The following is a 23,065-nucleotide window of genomic DNA, read 5'->3' as shown; positions in this document are numbered from 1 at the left end:
TGTGCTGTCTAGACCTGTTGAGGTCAGGATACCAAGATTCCTAAATGACTCCTAAAAGTGTCTTTTCATCTTTTTTTCAAATTACTTTCCTGGTCATTTAATCAGCATATTATATGGCAAGAGAACAACTAAAATCCAAACCCCACCATTTCCCTAAACACCTGACAGAAACAAGTTCTAAATTGATACAAAAGCCACTTTTATACTTAATATGTCTAGAGCAGCCACCAAAAAGTTATTTCAGAATAAACCACATCCTTTCAAGAGTGTAAGGTACAACATATTTGTCATTCTAGCTCCATTCCTGCAATAATCTAAGTATGCCCATGACAATATTTCATTTTTCCTCTATGAGGACAATGTATATTACTTTGACATCAAAACTTAGTTACACAAAGTGACAAAATATTAGTTTCATATTGAAGGGCAGCATTATTTCTCATTTTATGGTGAAACAACATTGGTTAGAATTGCAATGTGGAATTTTGTTCTAATATGACTTCATTTTACAATACATTTGTTTGCCAAATTTTGTTCCTATTGGCAATTTAAAATGACAAACTAATGCATAGCCTTTCATAATTTTTTAATTCCCAAAACTTCATTAAAAGGCAATATTGACATCCATAACTCATTACAATAAAGCTTTGTGTCATGGCAACAAAAAGCAGTAAATTTGTGTTCAAAATTTGCTGCAATCATTTCTGCAATGATATCTAGTTACATTTTTGTTTCTCTCCTGTTAAATACCCCTTCTTAGCTTCAGCCATCTTACTGGAGTTCACCACAGTCTCTGTGCTGATGTTAGCAAGGAATAAAAACTAGATTGCTTCTAAATGGATGTTTAAATTGGATAATGTGCAAATCTCTGTCCGTGTAAGACAGCAGAATGATAAATGACCATGCTTTAAAGTGGGAACCCCTCCAGGTCATATGGCTCCTCAAATCCCCCTGAAGACTGGGAGTGCATCATAGACATTCTGTAGTGATAGGTATCAATAGTAATCACTTTCCAGCAAAAAGATGAATGATGAAAATATTCAGATGGAAGGATAAATAAATAGTTCTGATGTAGCTAAAGTGTTTACTGCTTTGTTCAGAATTTAATTTGAAAGAAAGTAAAATATTTTTTAAGATGCTGATGTAGAGGGGAATTGAAATTATGTGTGATTGATTGATTTTTTTTAATTGTAAAAACTTTCATCAAAGTTCAATATATGTCTGTGAAAGTGGTTAAGATTTTGATTCCCCAGAGTTTTCTGTTTCTGTTAAAGTGGTAGAATGTCTTCCACTGAAATAAATAGGAGCCACTCTGTGCTGAGGGTAGTAGAAGGGCAGTATCAGGAAGAAAATTACCTTTGCTGTACTTGTGCTGTACTTATAGTACTTGTTCAGTACACTGCAGTTGTGATTGTACTGAGACCCCTACCAATTCCAAAGAAATAAAAACTAACAAAAGATTCTGTAGAAATAATAATTAGCTTCAGCACAAAAAAACCACAAGGTCAGCCCCAAATGCCTTTCCTCATGTCAAGTCACACCTAATCACACCGAGAGGAACCCCTGAATCGATTTCAGTGAGAGTGTTTCTACCAAGGAATTGCTGGGGTTGAAGCACACAGGAATCTGCTCATGATGTGTGAATGGTCTGTATCACAGAGCTTCCATAATCTCTGTATAAACACACTGTAAATAGTTTATGCACGCTAAGGTGAAACATCCAGAGCGCACTAAGCAGGTCCAACTTGCAGTACTTGCTCTCTTGGTGAAGAGTGCTGGGATTGTCCTGCAGCAAACACTGGGAGTTCAAAAAAAGGTCAACAACAGATATAAAATAAAGTTCTACCATATGGTAAGTTATCGTTTTCATATGCTGTGGAGCATAGACAGGCCATAGAGTTTCAGAGTAAAACTGAACCTTCTAAATCTAAGCTGAGCCCAAATCATGTCAGTTGTTAAAAGCTAAGTGAACTATAATCAAAATAATATTTTTCTCTTTCTAGGTATCTATCTTGTACTTTTCAGACAGGAATTTTAACAAACTTAGTAAAGAGAAGGGTTTTATCATATTATTGGTTCAAATAAAATTTCACAAGGTATCTAGTCTCATATGTATATTTATATAAACTTAATTGGCAACAGTCAAGATAATCAAAACAGTAATTTCTCCTTCTCTACATGAAGCTTTGCATCATGGGCTATGTAAAACTTCATAACTCCTTTGCAAGTGACATTTTTAATATATGTAACAGATCAACAGAATGGATGGGGTAGGAAGGAAGCTGGAGGTCATGTGGTGTAACACCCCTTAGTGCCAAGCCTGTACACCTAGATATAGTTGCCTGGGATCAGATCCAGACCTCTTTTGAATATCTCCAAGGAGGGAGACTCCACTGGTCTCTCAGCAATCTTTATCAGTGCTCAGTCACCTTCACAGGGGAAAGTGTTTTCTGATTTTCATAGGGAACCTCTTCTGCTTCAGTTTGTGCCTCTGGTCCTGTCACTGTGCACCTCTAAAAAGAGCCTGGTTCCATCCTCTTTACACCCTTCCCTCCGGTTTGCACACATTTACGGGATCTTTCCTGAACTATCTCTTCTCCAGACATAGCAGTCACAGCTCTCTCTGCCTTTTTTCATGGAAGTTTCAGACTCTTATCATCTTTGTGGCACTTCACTGGGCTCTCTCCAGGAGCTCCATGTCTCTCCTGTAATGGGGATTGCAGAATTGGACACAGGACTCCAATTGTGGCCTCAGTGGTGCAGAAGGAAAGGCTGACCTTTCTTTCTAAAATGTTAGAAACATTTCTCCTTAGGCAGCTCAGGATACCCTTAACTTTTGCTGTGATGTTCAATGTGTTGTCCACCAAGTCTCTCAGATCCTTTTCTGCTGAGGTGTTTGACAGCCAGCTGGCCCTCAAAGATGTAGTTACTAAAAATTATTTTTCTTTCCTCTCTACCTGAAGAATCCAGAAATGCAAAAAAGTTTGTCACATAAATATTATAGTCTTTCCTTTTAGAAAATCTAAGAGGAACAAGTGTATGAGACTGCCACTATACACCACAATAATTGGACAAATGAGACAATAATTGAACTAATGGACAAATGAGAATCATTGAAAGAATATGCCTGATTAACTACTGTTCAGTGTACAAGTACATTTGAGTGATATCTCAAGGAGTTATTTTAGCAATTCACCTTCAAACTCTCAGGACAGCTTAATAATGGTGGACAGAAGTCATTAATGCTTGTGTATTTATCTGGAATCAAAACACATCTTTTCATAAATCCACAAAGATTTTGCAGGGCAGCCAGATAGAGATGATTCAGCCCTTTGGTAGTGAAAGCTGCAAGGGCAAAACATCCAGGCAGACTGCAGGGCAATAGCTGGGAATTAAAGAGGATGGAAAACCTTGTGTCTCACAAGAGCTCCTTTGTGCAGTTCAGCTTAGTCCACTTTGGGAAGCAGCCTGTTTAGGTTTGTCCTCGTGGAGACTTCACATTGTTTTGCAACAGCTTTCCTTGGCAACAGTTCTGATTGTTTCAGCCAGCCTTTATTGATATGACAGACAATGCAAGCACTGTCAAAAGGAAGAGAGAAAGAGATCCTGGTTGGGACCTGTCTGAAATAGCAACAGTCCATTGCCTTTTAAAGAGTTTTCTTTTACCCACTTCAGTGGCCATAAGCTTACCACAAAAGAAATCCCTTTTTGTCTCAGAAAGGTTAAAACAGATGTGCAGCAACTGAAGACAAAATAAGGACAGACCTGACTCTGGTGTCCTCACAGAGCTGAACTGAAAAAGACTTGTGTAGCTTTTCAATCTATCTCCTGCCTTCACTTCTTTTTGGGATTAGAAGCTGAAGAGCTAGAGCAACAAAGACAGACTGTTTTAATCAAGAGTCCCAGGAGAATACCTGCCATTTATAAGTTTACCATGGTGATTTCTCAAAATGAAACAGGCCAAACAAAAACAAATACAAAAATTTCACACTTTATCTAAATTATTTTCCCTAAATTATTTCCCCCCTATCTCAAATCCATGACGGAATTTTAAATTCATGCTGGAAATGGAGCAGAAGTATTAACTAAAGAATATATTACTGCTTTTCACAATGTTGGTCTATCCAGGGATCACTGCTAGCTAATTACAAATTGCCTGTGCTGATATGAATACTGTTCCATTTCTACTAAAATATCCATAGTTTGGCAGATAAATTCCTGTAAAAACCTTGATTTTAATACTGAAATTGACTCAGAGCAGTTGTGTTAACTTGAAAATTAACAGGTGAAGACAAAGTAAAAATAAATTAACAAATAAAAACAAAACAATTAAAAATATGTAAACTGTCACTGACAAAAAAAAAATAGGTCATCCCTTCTGGTCCTGTACACAGAACTTCATTTTTACTCTGCTTTCTGTGGTGCAGAACTACAAGGAAATGTAGAAACTGAAAGAGATTTTTTATGCTATGGAGAAAGAACTTCATTAGTACTAAATGTGATGTTGTGCATGGTGGAAGAGCATCAGTTCTGGGAGCTGAGATTTAGCTTCATATTTTTAGCATTTCCTCCCGTCTTCCTGTTCACGGATAGGTATGAAAGCATTTTCCTAATGCAAATATTTTCTAATTGAGCTCTTGCTGCATGAATGAGTGTGGTTTTCCTTTGGGAGCTCATTACACAACTTTGCTCCCTTCCCCAAATATTCTGTATCTTTCATACCATCCCTCTCATTTTACAGTTGAATTATACAAGGAGACTACAAACATCTTCCCGAGCTGCATGTGAATTTTCAAACCCTGTTTTAAAAAGGGAGGTAGTTTTGAAAAATTAAAGCCACGAAAATTTGATTGCAGTGCTGGGTGTGACAGTGAGAGATTCTGCCGTGGAGACACCATCAGTTGAGTATTTGTGTCTGCACTGCCTCTATGCTCCCCACCTGAGTGCAGTGATTTATGAGACCTTCTTTTCCTCCACATTCCCACCCCAGTCATAGGAGGAACTTTCAGCTGCAAAGCTCAGTTTCCTCTGACAATGCAGCATTATTCCTCTGACAGCAATTAATTTCTCCTGCAGCAGAGATGCATTAGTTTTTAGGAAATGCAAAATTTAGTAAGGTCGGTTATAAGCTACACCATAATAAACAGACTGAGTATTTCAAAGTATGAAGAATCAGTTTTATCACATTATAGAAAACTTAAGTATGTGTCAAAATCAAAATTATCTTTCATTAGTATCTTCTAAACATCCCCAAGCACAGATGCCTATATGTTCACAAATGCCTATATGCCTACATTAAATCAAAATTGATCCACTAAATAAATGTACAAAAAAAATATTGTTACTATGAAATGAAAAATCTCTTTTTAAAAGTATTAATTAAAATACAACATCGTAACACTGAATTTAAGATAAGAAATTTTATAAAAAACACTGAGATTTCTGCCAAAGGTAATAGACCAGCTTGCAGTTCTCAGTTTTTCAAGTCTTCCCATCCAGGCAATAAACATTCATTTTCAGCATAACATTACCTCTCCTTTAAACTTCCATTCAGAAATATAAATACCAAAAATATTCACTGTATTATGCTAAAGATTCTAAAAGGAGAAGATTAACATAGAATATATAATCAGCTCACACAACTGAGGACATACCTTTAGGATGTTTGGGACATAACAGCCTATAAGAATTATAGATGATTAAAAATATTTATAAAATATTTAAAGTAAGTGAACTCAACAAACATGAGGTCAGAAGATTTCTAGATCTTTAAGGTTCTTTTCAACCCAAACCATTCTATGATCATACACTTAATCAAACAGCTTTTTACAATTTCTAAATTATTTCTGTGTTAGACAAGGTTACAAATCTTCTCAAGAAAACTAAAAGTGTTGTGGGCTTTACCTTAATATACAACTATGAAAATTAATCTTTTAAAGAGTTTTGGATACAATTATCACATAATATAGTTTTCATTCCTCTAAGTAAGGTTGAAAACCAAATATTCAATAATACAATTGAAGAAATGGTGAAAAATATGAACTCAAAAAGACCATAACTATTTGAAATACCAGTTGAAAGAAAAATTCATTTTCATTGAAGTAACACAAATCAGTAGGCAAGTGGTTAAATTTTTCCACTTAAATGTTTAAGTAAGATAGACATTAACAAGACCTCAGACACTGCTGCATTAAAGAGAGTGCTACCTGCAGAAATGTACAGGTGCTTGAGTTTTTAAAATTTCAATTTCATGCTTTTCGGTATGTTCTTGCATATAACAGTGTTAATAGGACTTTTTATCACCATTGTAAATTGCAAAATAAAAAGGTGTTAAAAAGTATCTGTTCACCCTGTTAATTGGACAAACTCATAACTACCGTCCTCAGTACATGTTTGCATTAGCTGATCCTGAAAACCTCCAATACATTATTCCACAGTAATTAATTTGAAATTTACTCTACTGGAATCAAATACTATTTCTATTTGTCCAGTTCCCGTGATCGAGGAGAATAAATTGATCACTGTTCTTTTTACCACCTCTTGTTTACTGGAAGTTGCTTATGTGTCCTCCCTAAATGTTTCGTTTCCTGGATTAAAAAACTCTAATCTTTTGACCTTTTCTGTCAGTTGTTTCAAAACCTCTTTTCATGTTTTTTTTCTTTCTCAATTCCTTCACGCTGATCTATATATTCCTAGTAGTATGGCAAGCAGCTGGGCAAAGCCATCCAGATGAACCCTTACATTTCCTGAAAAAAAACAACTTGCTAGGTACTTCCTGGATAAAGACAAAGCCTTCATCCTGGAATGAGATTCACTCAGTTCTCTTTCTAGCCTCCTAATCTTATGTTCTGTTTGTCATCCATTTCAATAGGTCAATTTCTGCCATAAGAAATAATGTGTTATGCATAGTGCTTTTACTTTACAGACACTTAACACATTTTAGTGTGTTTTACTTTGTTGGCTGTCTCTTCAACTCTTAAGAAACATTTTGAATGGCTTTCAGGAATTACATTGTGTTTAGATCTTGTCAGTAGTTTGACTTTAGTGTTATCCTTCCATAAAAAAAGATTAATTGACCTATGAAAAGCCATTAGTGTCTCCTACAATAAATAATGCCTTTTATTTCTGCCCATGGGAGTTTAAAAAAGCTATGGACTCTTTCTTCTTCAAAGTAATAATTGACAACATCGTTGAGGTTATAAAGACAACAAATCCCAGCTACCTTACCTATATTGTTAGTTCAAATGACTTCAAAAAAGTTAATGGCCAGAGCAATTCAAATGGAATTTGGCCCCAATGACACACTGGTCATTTTTATAACCACTAGGTAGAAATATGGTTTTGTGTGAATATTAAATTTTGTCAGTTCACTTACAACCAAATTACAGCAGACTCTCAGGAAACTTTGTTGTGTATACTACCATCATCTGGTGTATTCTAGGATACAGGCTCTTTTCCTGTGGGAATGGGATGAACACTGAAACAAATTCTTACATGGAAAGACTAAGTGATACCTTTTAGGTTTCTTCAAAATAATATTTCATAGCTATAGATGGCTTTTTTTAGTTTTCTATTTTTTTTTCTTTCTGATTCTGGAGCAAACACCACCACTTACCCCCAAAAATTTCCAGAAGAGATTTTCTTTCTTCCTAACCAAGAAAGGTTAGGAACTTCTCCTCACTGCATTTCTAGGATAGCTATCCTGGGATACCACCTTATTTAGCTGGCTTCTTTAAAGGAGGTAATCTCACACGGCTTGAAGGGAGGAGGGCATTATCAAGTTATTACCACTGAATGTTTTGTTTGTCTGGCCTCATGATCGAATCCCTTAATTGCATTACAAAATCCCATTGTGCCTTAAATGATACACATCTGGAATTGAGCATAATGGTTTATTGGATTGATGTCCCTTATTTCTTTAAAATAAAGTACTGTAGGAAATCTCATTCTTCATATTAACTGGTCTGAAAAGATCTCAGAGTAGGCAGGGGTGAGGGAATTTACTGTTACAAAAATGTTATGCATAGTAATTAAAATGCTCCATTTGTTTCACTGAGGACTGACAAGAATATAGCATCCCTTTGATTATTTACAGACCCACCATTTCAAGATCATTTACTTAAGTAAGAAGATTTGGCAGCTTTGTATCCCCTGGAAACCTACAAGGGGAGATTTGGATCACAGTTTTATTAAGCAGTGAAAAATAGTTTTGAGGTATTTTCTTCTTGCCCTCTCAATGGGATCTGCAGATATGGCTAAGGGACCTAGGGAAATTCCTTATCTGATCATAGCATTCGTAATACATAAAGTTTCAGATTTGCTTTTAACACGCAATACATGAGACAAAGTCAATATTATTATTCAGATGTGCTCAGTTCTCCAAGCAGAACTAAAGTAATTCACTACGCTTGTTTATATTTTGACAATCAAGACCAATTATTGTTCTATGTGTAGTACGAAGACATCCCACTGTATCTACCATCTCATTTAGGGCAAGATATAATTGATGTGTAAAATACAAAATAAGGGGTAAAATGCAGAATATATTACCAAATAATCAAATTAAAGTATTGTGTCAAATTTTTCTTCTTTTTTTTAGCTATCCACTGCATGCCAATCATTAAGATGCATCTAACAGATGGATTTGTATTCAAGAAGATTTGATCCATCATCAGTGTTAAAGCAAGTTCTAATCTTTTTTTTTTTGCCATCTGTACCAATAGTTATGTGCTGGTATCAATGATATAAAAGATAGACATTTCAAAATTATGACAGATATATTTCCAATAATGACTATGTCCAATACTTCACATTAATATTAAAAGAAAACATATGGGTAAACAGAAGTGAGTCTAGTAGTAGAAACCACTGTAATCACTGAAGGACAATATTTATTTCTTACTCTGGAGCTGTTTTTCAAATCCAATTAATCCTTCCAATTCAAATATCCTATTTTCTTCTCTCATCTTTTCCTTTCCTTTTCCTGTGAGGATGCTAAGGGCATTTTATGTCAAAAGAGGTGTGCAATGCACTGTGTAGAACAGTAGTACCTTTCATGAATTTTAGATTGCTTAGACTTCAGTTTCTTTACATGTTTTACATTTTAAAGAGCTAGGAGAACAGAAGCTGCAAACAGTTTGTTTAATTCTTTATAGTCTTTTATCTAATGTCGTAACAAGCTCTCTTCTATGATAAGCAAAAAAGCCTTTGATTTTCTCTTGATATAAACTGCTTTTATAGAGATATGTTTGAAAATTTCATCATGCAGTTCTGGTTCCTTTTTTGTTCTGCATTATTCTTTTTTGTCTTTAAGATGGGGTGGCCAATCTTACATAAAGTATCCCAGACAAACTTATAAATGAATTACATAATGGCAATAATAAATATAGCGATGAATTGTGTCATGGCAATAACTTTTTTTAATAAAATTTCCCAGTTCTTACAATCTCTAATGACTTAAGTTATCCTTCATCTGATTCCTGTCTTACTGTCTTGAACCAAGCTCCTCACTAACATATTTGCAATGGCATGAGAGTCTCAAAACATTCCTGGTGCTGTTCATTTTAGACTCTTCTAAAGAGCTTCAGTTTTTCCCTATAGTATTGCTATATATTTATCAGCATTGAAATCCAACTACAATAGCTCTGACTTAATTTACTCCAGTACTTTATCAGTCTCTGATTTTTTTTATGGTCCTCCTCCTGACTTAACAAAATCCTTGTCATCTACAGTTGTATTTCTTTCTACCAAATATTTTTCCACTTTATGTCAGCGTCTCTTCACCTTCCCCATAAAACCAATGACAGTAATGCAGAAATTAGTGACCTTTTAAAAGACTTTAATACTTCCTTCTTTGGAAAGAGAAAGCCTCTTGAAATAAGATTTCATTTGGGAATTAGTAGAAAAGAGAAAGCCATCATAAGAAGCCTGGGGAAAAAAATTATTTTGTGAGGCCACAAATATTGGAGAATGTGTCTAGAAAAAGAGAGCTGTTGGCCAGAACAGACAGACTTGACACTCACTTCCCCCCTCACTTGGCATTGTCTTCTTTGATAAATAACTCTTGTCCCCAGCTTTAACTTGTCATTTTATGTGTGGTAATAGAATTTGCCTGCTCAAATTCTGTTCTGTTTGGTAATTGTCTACATGATCTTTGAGATCAAAAAGAAGACCTTAAACTCAAAGAGGAAGTAACTTACCATGATGAACTTCTGTACAAAGTTCTCTTTTCTTCAGTGACTGGAACCAGAAGGAAGGTAGAAAGGCATATTTCATGTCAGCTGGAATGTGCTTATGACAGTCACATTCAGTTTCTAACCACACAGTGAAAGTAGTATTTAGGAGAGTCAGGAAGAACTGTAGACTACCTCAGTAGAATTCTCATTAGAGAGAAAGGAATTAATTTTCCCAGTCAGCTGGAGAGGCAAAAAAGACAATTTTGGAAACTGATGTTACCTGCTCATCCAGTGTCAGTGAGGAGTCAAACTGAGAGCTCAGAGGCTTTGGACTGGTTTTATGAATGGCAGCTATATTTCTTCTTTAAAAAGTGGAAACAATTTTTTTGACCAGATATTAAAAGATTTTTTCCTTTTCTAGTCAGTATTGTTCCACTGTTTCCTAGGTTCAGCTTGACCAGTGGGAAAAGACTTTTGGCATTCTGAGACCCCAAAAGCAAGGAAGACAGAGCTGACATAACCTCATCATTTCCTTCCCTCTGTTGATTGCTAGTACAGGCAGGCAGCAATGTCTGTCACTATGTACTTCTCAGTTGTGTGCATCAATGTAAATTGCCAGCTGGCGCCCAGTCTTCACAGAGCTTTCGACACATCCCACTATCAGAAGCAGTGGCTTAGATGTTGCTAGTGGGGGACATGGAGATTTGAACCTACTAGATGTTAAAATAGGAAGATGGGGTGTGTAGAATTGAGATCCACCCTCTGATCTAATGCCGTCAGTTCAGGCAAGAAGAAGTATCTTTAGGCAAGAAGAAGTATCTTTTACATGAAACACAGAAAGAAAAAGAAAGGAGACATTCATGATAATATTTTTACAACTCCAAACTTCCAAGAAGACAGCCATGGTAAAAAATTAAATCAATATAATGAAAACTCTACCTGATACAACTCTCCTATTGGCAGCCTCTCTTTTTTAGGAAAATATGCCAAAATATCTCCAAATATCCAAAATAATTCCATTCCAGTCTTTGAAAGATGTCAACTCCATTAGGCATCTCTTGAATGGTTCATCTATATGAATTTATTTTTAGATTTGAGGCCAAGTGACACAGACCTCCTACATTCACATCTCCTAGAACGTGAGCCTACGTCTGTACTTAATCCTGTGCGGTTTCTGAGTCGCAAATGATGTTATGTTTAATGTGTTGGGTTTTGGTTTTTTTTAATTCAAATGCAGTATTGAAGCCTACTACTGTGGGGTTTTTTTTAACTGTATGATATTGGAATGTGCATTACATGGCAAGGAGCAAGCTGGGAAGGTATATGAGTGCATTTGAGATAGAAAAGCTTTTTGAATAAACAAGGAAATATGGGTAAAAGTTCAATATCTGCTGTAGTCTTGAAAATGCTGCCTACTGGGGAGGGTCCTGGGCTCATGCTTTATCCACAAATCATGCCAAGACTGTGTCTCAGGGAAAATTAGTCACCATTAGTGACTAGACAGTATGTAGAAGCATGACAACAAGGAATATAGATAGCTAAAAGTTTATTTGTCTGTCTCAATGTTTTCTATTTAGCAACATAAATACAGGTTTTGTGAGGAATGCAGGACTTGGGAGGAATGCAGACACTCTGTCTGGGCATGTAGGAATGAGATGAGCCAAAGCCCAAATGGAATTCATTTTGGCTAGGACTGTCAAAGGCAGACAAAGGGGCTTCGAAAAGTATTTAGGTGACAAAAGGAAGACTAGGAAAAGTGTGGGTATGGAGAAGAAAAGGCTAAGGAACTGAACGCTTTCTTCACTTCAGTCTTTGCTAGTAAGGCCAGTCTTAGGATCCCAGGTCCAGGGGAAACCCTGAAGCAAGGAATATGTACCCATGGTAGAAGAGGATCAGGATAGGAAATACTTAAGCAAATGAACTCTGATGGAATACTCACAGGTAATGAAGGAGCAGGCACATGCCATTGCAAGGCCACTGTCAATAATCTTCGAACAATCATGATTAGTAGTGCCTGAGGACTGGCAGAAAGCAAGCACCACTCATAACATCAAGAAGGGCAAGAAAGGGGATCTGGGAAACTACAGGATGATAAAGAAAAACAGACTGGATGGGGAGAGGGTGAGGTGGACTGAAAAACCAGCCAGGCTCACATAATGAGGATCAGTGGCACAAAGTCTAGTTTACACTGGTAATTGGTGCCCCCCAGGGGTGAATACTGGGTCCAGTCCTGTTTAACACCTTCATTAATGATCAGCATTCTGCAGCAGAGTGTATCCTCGGCAAGTTTGCCGATGACACAAAATTAGCAAGTGTGGTTGAAATGCCAGAGGGTCCTGCTGCTGTCCAGAGTGACCTCAGCTGGATGGAGACATGGGATGACAAGAACCTCGTGAAGTCCAAAAAGGGCCACAGAGGTGGCTGAGACAGAAACATCTCTTCTGTGAGAGAAGGCTGAGAGAGCCAGGACTGTTCGGCCTGGAGGAGGCTCAGGGGGGATCCATGTGTCTGAAGGGAGGGTACAGAGGACAGAACCAGGCTCTTTCCTCTGGTGCCTGTGGCGGGACCAGAGGCAGTGGGCACACAATGGAGCACAAAAGGTTCCCTCTGAACACTTTTTTTGTACTGTGACAGTGACTAAGCATGGGCACAGGCGACTCAGGCCTGCAGAGTCTCCCTCCTTGGGGATATTTAAAAGCTCTCCTGTTTAATCCTGGGCAGCTGTGTCTAAGTGCTCCTGCCAGGGCAGATGTTTTGGACCAGATGACCTCCAGAGTTTTTTTCCTCAATCTCAACCATTTTGTGAGTCTTTGGCTCTAGATTGGATCCCCCACTTGTAGTCCAAGACAGCTACCTTAATGTCAACCTTGAAAACAAGCTAAATTTAAAAAGATCATATAGGTTGAATTCATTCATAGGAAAAAACCCTCAACTTAATTAATAATTTTTGGTTTGTTTAGGATTTTTTAGCACACTATAGAGTACTAAATGTAAGTAGAGCATAGGGTAGTAGTTCAACTTTGACATGAAAACTTACTGCTATCATGAGCAATTATCTGAAATAAACCAGCAGTGCCTGTTAGCTCTCTCTGACTGAAAAGAGGCAGATCTTCAAACACAGAAGGTTTGAAAACTATTTAGATAGGGCACAGGATGTCACAATGTTTTGGTCCACTGCCCAGTACAAGGTGGTCCCCAGACAAGTTGAGGTCAGCTTCACAGTACTGGTGTAACACACTATAAATAATATGCACAGAGGTTTTGGCTGTTCCTACATATGTATATGACATTTTAAAGACCATCCTTATTTATAGGGACCTAACCTGACTCATTCACTACATTTGAATGAAATCATATTACTACCCTCTTGTCATAGCTGACTTCTGTTGCATTATGTACAACTGCCTGGAGAATTGGCTGACTGCTGGGAAGAAAGTATGTTATACATTTCCCTGAAGTGTCACAACAATGAAGAGTAGATATTCTTTTGTGAATTCACTGCTCTTTCAACCTCTCATTAAAGATAATTTAAAAGTAAAACTTATTTTTATAGGCAGTCATTCTCTCTAATTAAGTCACTCTATCCTCCTCTTCCAGATTTTTAGAGGCTGCCATTTATTCTCTCCTAAAAATGTCATGTTTTGGGAAATTGTCATCCTAGTCAAATCTTAAAGAACTTTCTTGCTTTGAAGAATCAAGGCACCAAGGAATCAGCTATGTGAGGCTTTTGGTCAATTTATTTATTAGTTTTGTTTGCCATGCTGATAATTGGTAGTTTGTTATTTTAAAATGTAGTCATAAAACCAGGAGTGCCTTTTGCCTACAAAGACTAGACTTTTGGGTACATATTAATACTGACTTTTAATAAAAAAACAATTTTTAAAAGAGCTAGAAGCCACAATAGCTACATTTAGGAATGGTTAACACTAACTCCTAACAATAAAAAAATTGAAACTGAAGTTTTGGTTAATATTTGTGTGACAATTGATTTTTCAGTTGACACCAAGAACCAAATGAGATCTTCAGATTTATAGTAGTGTACTCCTCACCTAAAGAACTGAAAACTAAAGCCAGAGCTTTAACTGATCTGCATCTAGAAGGAAATAGTTGAACTCACTGCAGTTTGAAAGCAAGGTATTTAAGCTTATCATTAAATTTCAGTTGAAATGTAGATATTTTACATTGCATATCAGAAATAATTTCTTAGTGAGCACCACAGAGCTATTATGATTCCTGCAAACGAAAGATTTAAACTAAGCCCCGCAGCAAATATTCTAATTTGGAGGAATACAGTATGACTTTACTCTGGAGAAAATAATTTGGAAACTTGTTTTAAACAAGGATTTCTTTTTTAATTTTAGAATTAGTCTTGCTGTGATATGGGATAGCCAATGGTGCGGCCTTCAGTCTTAGCGATGGTCCACACTAATGAGCTGTAAACATTAAATCATAGCATGAGCGTGTAGTAGTTACAGGTGACCTTTACACTGCAGTGAGTAGAGAAAGAAGTTTGCTGTGTGTTACAGAGAGTTTAGACAGCTACGTCCCTGTGAGACCTGGCTAGGAACACAATGTTTCCCATGAAAAAATACTGAATTGGTAGAAGAATGACATGTGCTGTAGGAATGCATCCATTTCACTAGCTTCTCCTTGGAAAGAAGAGAAAACCTGTTTTGTGACAGCTTATAGACCTTCTCTGCAATTGCCCCAGCTCCTGAAGCAGCTGGACTGCTTGACACCCACGAATCATAAGCCACCTCCTTGGAAAGCTGGGTGCCACAGAAATCCCAGCCCCCCAGCACAGCTGGGCTTTCACTGTTCATAGCCCTTAAAATACTTCACACTGCTCCAGGAACGAGGTCCTCTGGGTTTCAATGGTTTCTAAATCACAGTTCTTCTATATTTTATTTTTTGCATTTAAAATATGTCTTGAAAAATCTGAGTGGAAGCTCTCAACAACATTTTGACTTTTACATTGATGTATCTCCTCTATTGTAATAAATTTTGACATCTTGAATCAATGCGCAAAACTGCTTCATTTTAACATCAAGCAAGAGAAGAAATGCTTGGAACAAGAAAATAAGGTGATCATTCACTACAGGCTACAGTAACAGCTGTTTCATTACTGCAGGAAAATACAACCAAACTGCTATAATAAAAACAGATGTCTATATAAAGTGTGATGAGGACTCATCTAATTTTCTCATTCAAAGTTTTAAAGCTTTCTATGAAACCCTTACAGAAAAGGCACTCTAAAGAGAAAAATAGCATAAACTTTATGTCAGAGCAATTTTTCTTAATTAGGATTCCAAAAGTCAAAAAAGTGAGAGTAATTAAGTAAATTAATTTAAAGTCTAATATAAAGACACAAATTGAGTATATAAAAATAATAAGAATAAAATCAGGTTTTTAGATATTAAATTATTCCTTAATTATAAAAATTTGAATTTTTAGACAACTTTTAAATTAAATTTACAATTTTTTGAAATAAATATTTTAATTAGTCACAAACTTAATTCATTATTAAATCATTTTGCCACAGAGAGCTTTGTAATTTTTAGATTTCCTTTTAAATAGAAGCAAATGTCCAACCCTCTAGCAATAGATTCTTCTGCCTTAGCCCATTTCTGTTTGCAAGCACCAAAAGATTTTTTTTAACTGCACTGTGAGAATGTATTTTCTTTGGCAGTATCAAAACCAAGGAGATATCTTTGCAGATATCAATTAAGATGCCTTCTATTTCAGTCTACAGTGTATTTCAAACATACGTCTGCTACCAAGATGCCAGTTCAGTATTTACCATTCCTTTAGGATTTATTGTAACTATTTGAAAAGTATCTTTAGAAAGAAGCACATAAGAAACAGATTGAATAATGGTGAAATGAACCAAGTCTAAAACACCAGATAGATTTGAGAATCATCAAGAACTAACTGTAAAATAACAATAATGTTTTATAAACTGAAGGTCTTTGCAGGAACATTGTGCATGCGAATTAAGAATTTTTTACTTATTTAATTAATTTTTTTTTCCCCTATGAGCATTAAGCATCCGTCATTATATTTCTGTACAGATGTACAGGTACAACAGTAGCCAGAAAGTGTAAACTGCAAATGTCTGACAGCCCATCTGCCCTCAGAAACACTGCCTACCTGCCCTGATTGGAAAAGTACCAGTCCCATTCTTCAGCATATGCGAAAATTTCATTTTGTATCTTTAAAACCCAGACAGCTGGAGATGCAGTTATGGATTTGAAGCACATAATAGTGTTTTTGTCCAAGACTTTTTATGACTAGACTGATTTTTTGGGTTACACTACTTGTTTGTTAAAAAAATGGAAATAAAATCAGAAGAAAATTCTGATTAGTGAGTGGCTTATTTTGAGAATAAAAAATATCTATATTTCATTTTAAACTGTTCGTTTTCTAAAGAAATTCCTTGCATTATTGAGAAATTACATTTATAGGAGTTTGGGGTTTGTTAGCATTTAGATAACTATTCTAATATTTTTATAAAATATATAATAATAGTGTGAAACCTTCAATGGAAATAATTATCAAAGTGACTTTTAAAAAAAGTAAATTAGTCTTTCATTTGAAACACTTAACCAAGATTTGATTTTTACACATATCTGAAAAAAATACTGTATCCCTTTTCCACCTGCAGACCTCATGAGCTAAAGTTAAAATACAGTAAAGGTGCTGAGTAGCATGCTCTATTTTTTTTTTTTTTTTACTATAATTAAAATGCTGGGATGTATAATTTGCCTTAGGGTGTGAGAATTTTTGGGAAAGGTATTGTCAGAGATGAGTACATGCTCAGCTGTAGCCAAACCACTGAATTATGCTAGTTTTAACCTGTGGTCACTAAAGTAATGATCATGACTTTGAAAGGCTGTTGAGCTGCAGCACCTCCCAACACCTTTTTTGCCTTTAGGCCAATAAAGTTGGAGTGCTGTTAAGTTCCTCTTTTTTTCTCTCTTATGCTCATACAGATGCACATTTGTCATTTATTTACCACATCAAAGTCCTGAGAAGAATCATTTACACCTGGTGTCCTGGTTTGAATGAAGCTTTCCTTGCCTCAGGTACCATAAACCCTGCTGCAAACTGTGCCAATTCTGAGTGCAGCAGTCTAGATACAATATCCTGTTTTCCAGAGCCCCTTACACAGTCTGGGAAAGAGTGATGATGCCTTTACAGGCTAGTGACACTCTCTTTCCCCTGAAGCATTTATTTTCTCCTCAGAAGATATTTTTTCATGCTCTAAAGCATGCCTTGCCATAATTTCCTGGAAGCCAGCCACATCCAACAGGTTAAAACCTTTCAAGATTGTCCAGTCTGCAGGATTTTTTTAAAGAACAGGAATAGCTCAAGTATGATGTGGGTCCAACTGCAGAGTTTAAAACACTGAAGATATCTAAAAATAGTGCTTAAGAGCAGTGGAGAAATGTTTCTGTGCCTTCTTTATCTCCAGATTCACCATGGTATAGAAGCTGATTCCATAGGTAACATATCCTGGTGATTTGTGCATGCAACAATTAAACAGATATTTCAGGTCTTCCTGGAAAGAAGGTACAGATTTGAAGAACACTTTGAAAAAGCCAGTAAAACTACAGCTATTGGACTGCAGCACACCCTGATTCACAGGGAAAGAGATCAGCGTAGCCCACCTCACCAATCAGGGAGTGCAGAATTATTAAAATACCCTTGTGGCTTCTTTCAGTGTGTTTGTAGAAGCTTCTCATGCCAGGTCTAGGTTATTATTTACAGCAACACAGAGGGTCCACTGCCATGATAGAACTGGGCTTTGTGGAGGTGACATCATGTACTGTGTCATCTTTTATGCCTGCACCTTATTTTTTTACTAGGCAAAAAGCATAGTAAAAAAACGCTTACTAAACTTGTTGTTAACCATTGCTATCAAAGCTCCCCTTTTACCCTCCTACACTCACTGCCCTGCAGGCCTGGTCCCTCCAGTTCAGCTCTGTTCTATAAAGCAATCTTCTTGGAAGGTTTTCAGTCTGCCATAATTTCTAGATCACAATAATATGGTCCTACAAATCTTTCTGTCATCAGTGTGGGTTAAAGAGGTTCCACTGCTCCAGTAAAAGAGGAAGAGAGAGAAGCAAGCTCCCAAGTTTGGTGCATGAGTTATGTAGCCCCTGTTCATCTCCATTAAAATATTTGGCCACCTCAGTGTTAATTTTGTCTAGACATCAATCTAATTAGAAAATTATACACTCTTGAGACCTCTCTCAAAACTTAGTTTTCATTAGCTGTTGTTCATAACTTGATTTGATGGAAAGAAATGAGGCAGATTTCCACTAAACCATCTCTTAGATAATAATGATGGGATGCCATGACCCATAGCCATTTGATGAATATATTTCCAGAATCTAGAGCTATGTAATGGCAAAGAAACCCTTGACATACAAAAGTATTCTTTTAAAGAGGTCCTGGGAAACACTCTGGACACAGACAGATTCACAGATGGAATGTCACAGTCCATCATATATTTACTTCAATAAGACAGTTTTTAGAAATAAAATGCAACAACCATTTGAAATAGCATTTGCTATATTCCAGTAATCTTATTACTGTCTCTCTGGAAACAGGTTGACCAGTCCATTTATTTCACCCAACCATTACTTATCTCTATTACAGGAGAGAAGCAGTAGATGAAAAGAACAAACACTGCTAATTGCAGGTTTTTGCCATATATCTTCCTCACTTCATGTCAGCTTCCAAGTCCCATTCATCCATACCTCCAAGTGTATATGTACAAACACAAGCTGCAGGTAAGTGATATGCATCTCACAAAAGAAAAGGAACCAATATTTTTGTTCTTGTTCAAATGTTACCAATGTATTGACATAGTAACATTAAAACACATTGATAATTACATGTTATTCCATAAGAGGCACCTCAGGATTTAGCACTTAAATCCTCATCTCCAGCTTTAAGCATTTCAGAAGAAAAAATTCTTTACGCATCTCATGTGTTTGTCAGATAACTAAAAATTTCTAAAGAGCACCAGTGAACCCTTCAAAAGCTGTGCAATAATGTACAATTCATCTATGTTTGTAAGCAAAAGAAAATCAATCAGCCTCATATTTCAGAGGATGCTTCTGCATTTATTTTCATATGGTCTTTAATAACAACTAAAATCTCTTTCTTTTCCTACTGAGTACTGCTGAGGCAGCTACAGAGAGACAGTGAAAGGCTTTTTGTAAAAATAGCAGATTATTTTTCTTTCTCTGGGTAAGTTAATATTTTAATTCTTTTACTCCTCCAAGTTATTTTTGGCTGAGCTGACAGAACTGGCCATTGTGATGAAGTCCAATCCCACAGCCCTCTATTGTTGTAAGTGATAGCCCCAGCTTTTATTTTCTGGGCAAGGAAGGCTTAAACAAAAATTTCCCATAGAAAGCCTCATCCCCACTCACCTGTGCCCATTGTTATTCAGATGTTGAATTTTCTACATACCTCAAAGACATGCATCATTAATAACTAGGAAATTTTAATCACCATAAAATAATGAGTGACTAGGAAATTTTAATCACCATAAAATAATGAGTGCAGGGTACTGATTTCTCATCATCCACTGATTAATCACATGCATATGTCTCTCCAGCTCTTGGCTGTACTTAAGGGGTCTAGGGAGAAGCATACGTCTAAGCTCATTGAAAATGAGAAAAAAGCCATTGGAGAGGACATACCATAATCACAGTAAATCAAAATAGATTATGTGCAGTTTGCTACCAGAACATTCGTCATCAGAAGTAAATTGCTGTATTTTGGGTGACAGGCAGAGTCTGTAATTTTTTGGACTAATAATTGTGAAGTTCACAGCAGCATTCCTTGTGTCTGACAAAACCTGCTCAGGCCAGCCCTCTGGAGATGCTCAGGGAGAGGCACACAGCCATGTCCACCTCCACCAGCTTCTAACGAGATTACAAAGTGCTTCTCTGGGAGAAGGCTTGTGACTTCATGTATGGAGACTCGTGTGTGGTGATGAAATGGAAATGTTTAAATCAGGGCTTCTAAAACAGGCAGATTGGTGTGCTGCTTCCAGACAAGCATAGTTAGCAGTGATGGATATCTTTAACACTGCCAAGATCCAGCTGGGACAGGTTCTCAAGAGTACAGAGGGAAGATAGATTATGTTTTCTTCTACTGAAATTGAGTCTTTCACCTACAATGCCACAAATCTCAGATCTCTGGCACTTCAAACTGTAACAAGACTTGATTTTAAGGTGGAATATGCTTTGAAAGCTTTAAGAGAAATGAAGAGCACCATACAGTCCCTCTTCTTAACTTAATAATACCCCACTAATGCTGAGGACCAGTAAAAAAACCAAAATATTACAGAACTTACATAAAATCTTCAAGGTGTAAATTTAGTTTTACTAAATCTCTGTGAAGGATATTTTATATCAAGAGGTTGCTCATTTTAGTAATATAAATATATTGCTGAACTTAATAAATATATTGCTTGATAAATTTTTGTACAACATAAAAGAAGTTTGCTTTGGGCAAGTGGAGCTTGTAGTTGATAAGAGTACTACAGCCATAAGAAATCACTATATCACACGTTTAAAAACAGCAATTTAATCTCTGAGGTATGTTTCAACCTCTCCTCTTACTAATGTAGATATGTTTTTACATTTTAACATTACATTTAATAAATTATCAAGTCTCTTTTTTTAATTTTCTTCTTCTTTTCCCCTTTAGGAGTAAGTCAGTTCTGTGCTGCATGCAACAGGAATGGAGTGTATCACCACCTCTGATGTGATAAGAGTGCTAAACCACAACGTGCTAATGCAATACCAACAAGAGTAAAAGCAGGAGAAGAAAACAGCAAAATAGGAAAACCCAGAGTAAGAAAATACGTATTTTTAGATGTCTGTAACATTATGAGAACTCTCTTGGAACAGAGAGATAGGTATTCAAATATTTATCCCATGTGAAATTCAGGCAAAACTTCGACTTTATTCTTTTTTCAGCACTCAACCCAATGCCTTTGTTCTAGTGATTTCCACAAACTCAGCTTTAGCAGCATAGATTTTCAACTAAAAGATTAGCAGGAGCAAAAATGATAATACAAAAATAATAACATTTCCTTTAACCAGTAGAATACTGCATAAACCAGTGAATTATCTAATTTTTGGAGGAGAGTAATTTCAGAAGTATTTCACTTACATCAAAGAGGATCCCAAAGGCTTGAAATCTTAGCACCAGCCAAAGTGCAGAGACCTAAGTGACAGAAACAAAGATGCTTTACTGTTAAACTCTCATTGTATAATGAACCATACACAAACCTTACTCTCTCTAGAAAAATATTTGCACTTCAATTACTACTTAAAGTAAGCAAAATAATTTCATTGTAGTGTCAATGCAAAGTGTAGGCTTGTTGGATGAAACTTCTGTGTTACACTTCTGCATTGTATTCAAGCCAAAATACTGTGAATATTGTAGTGTGGCAAAACAGCCACCAACAGAGCCAACAAGTCCATTGGTCTTTGCCACCACCGTGTGAAAATCTCAGGTTTTGGAATACAGAAATCAGTCATTTGGATTAAACTGGTGCTATCTTGTCTATAATCTGCTTTTGACAAAAAGCAGGAACTGATCATTCCAGTGAACTAGATGAGAACCACAGTAGCATGCAAGCTCTGCCTGTCACACCATATCTACTATCTCATTTTGTTATCCTATTCGTAGAGTCCCATACCTCCTGGGTGGCTTTCCTCACAAGCAACTCTTCACAACCGTGTTGTTCCTGCTTCTTTGTCAGGACTCCTCCAAGACTCTCCCTAACCAGCCAACGCACCCTCTTTTACCCCAGTTATCTTCATTAGCCACAGCTGCCCCCCAATTAAGGACATCACAGCTGCAGCCCATTTAAAACAATTAGGATTGGGGCAAGGCCACTTATACAATACATAGATTTTACTATGGCTCAAAGGCCACCTATACAATACATACTAAGGTTCAATGGTCACCTATAATCTCAGCTAAAAGAAATACAATGCTACCCTCTAAGGCTTTTATTGATTGAAATAAATTGGTATAATTCCTTAAATACAATAGTGACTTTTTGACTTTACACATGTAATGCTAATTTTCCCTCTTTAGGGTTGCAAAGTATTTCATAAACACAATAAGAGAAAAAAATGAAACCTCAGTCTAACTTGCTAATGAAAGGTGCAGGAAAAGCATAGGGAGGTTTAGTGTCTGGCCAAACACTCCATACCAACACTCTGAAGAAAGAACCAAGAACAGAACATCAGCCTCCTAGGTTTAAATTTTCAGTTTTAACATTTAACTACTTTCTAAGAAGTCTTCTGTATGATAGCTCTTGGGTATAAAGTCAATATGATTCATTCTGCTTTAAGCAGTTTGTGGTCTTGCTAATGTGATTATATTCAGGTCATTGAGCGATACCTTCACGGAAAGTGAAACTACCATAACATACTGAATCAATATCTTGTTGAATTGCTGTCAGATATATGCTGGAGGATAAGTTTTCAACTGTTGCTCATATGAGACCACATATTTAGCTGGGTCATACTGGTGGTTTGGATCAAATGGCAGTTTGTTATACACACACACACATATACATACACGGTTTCTTCCAGTGCAAATAAGTTATCAAATGTGCTTGGCTCTACAGAATTTTAAAATTTCCTGGGTGAAGAAAGATGTCACAATAGGGATTCCCTTTGCAGAATCAGATATCAGTGAGTTACCAATCTGACAGCACATATGTTTTTATAAAGCCATAGCAGCAGATAATTACGCTTTTTTTTTTTTTGGCTGAGGAGTTTAAAGATTTCAGCAGTGACATTCCTGAAATCATATTTCCATAAAGACTCAAGGGCTTTACT

General features: G+C 36.5%; 1 long non-coding RNA gene across 1 annotated transcript in view; it reads right to left on the bottom strand.

Annotated features, from left to right (window-relative positions):
- Positions 1 to 21,988, bottom strand: part of LOC132080923 (uncharacterized) — a 32,754-nt gene extending 10,766 nt beyond the window's left edge. The window contains exons 1-2 of the long non-coding RNA XR_009419622.1: positions 21,910 to 21,988; positions 21,378 to 21,431 (exon numbers count right to left, since the gene is read on the bottom strand). This is a non-coding gene — a long non-coding RNA (uncharacterized LOC132080923). The remainder of the gene's footprint in view (positions 1 to 21,377; positions 21,432 to 21,909) is intronic.
- Positions 21,989 to 23,065: the final 1,077 nt, after the last annotated feature.

The sequence above is a fragment of the Ammospiza nelsoni genome, chromosome 1, assembly GCF_027579445.1.
Source record: "Ammospiza nelsoni isolate bAmmNel1 chromosome 1, bAmmNel1.pri, whole genome shotgun sequence".
Classification (NCBI taxonomy): domain Eukaryota; kingdom Metazoa; phylum Chordata; class Aves; order Passeriformes; family Passerellidae; genus Ammospiza; species Ammospiza nelsoni.
This window is presented reverse-complemented; position numbering and strand designations above follow the sequence as displayed.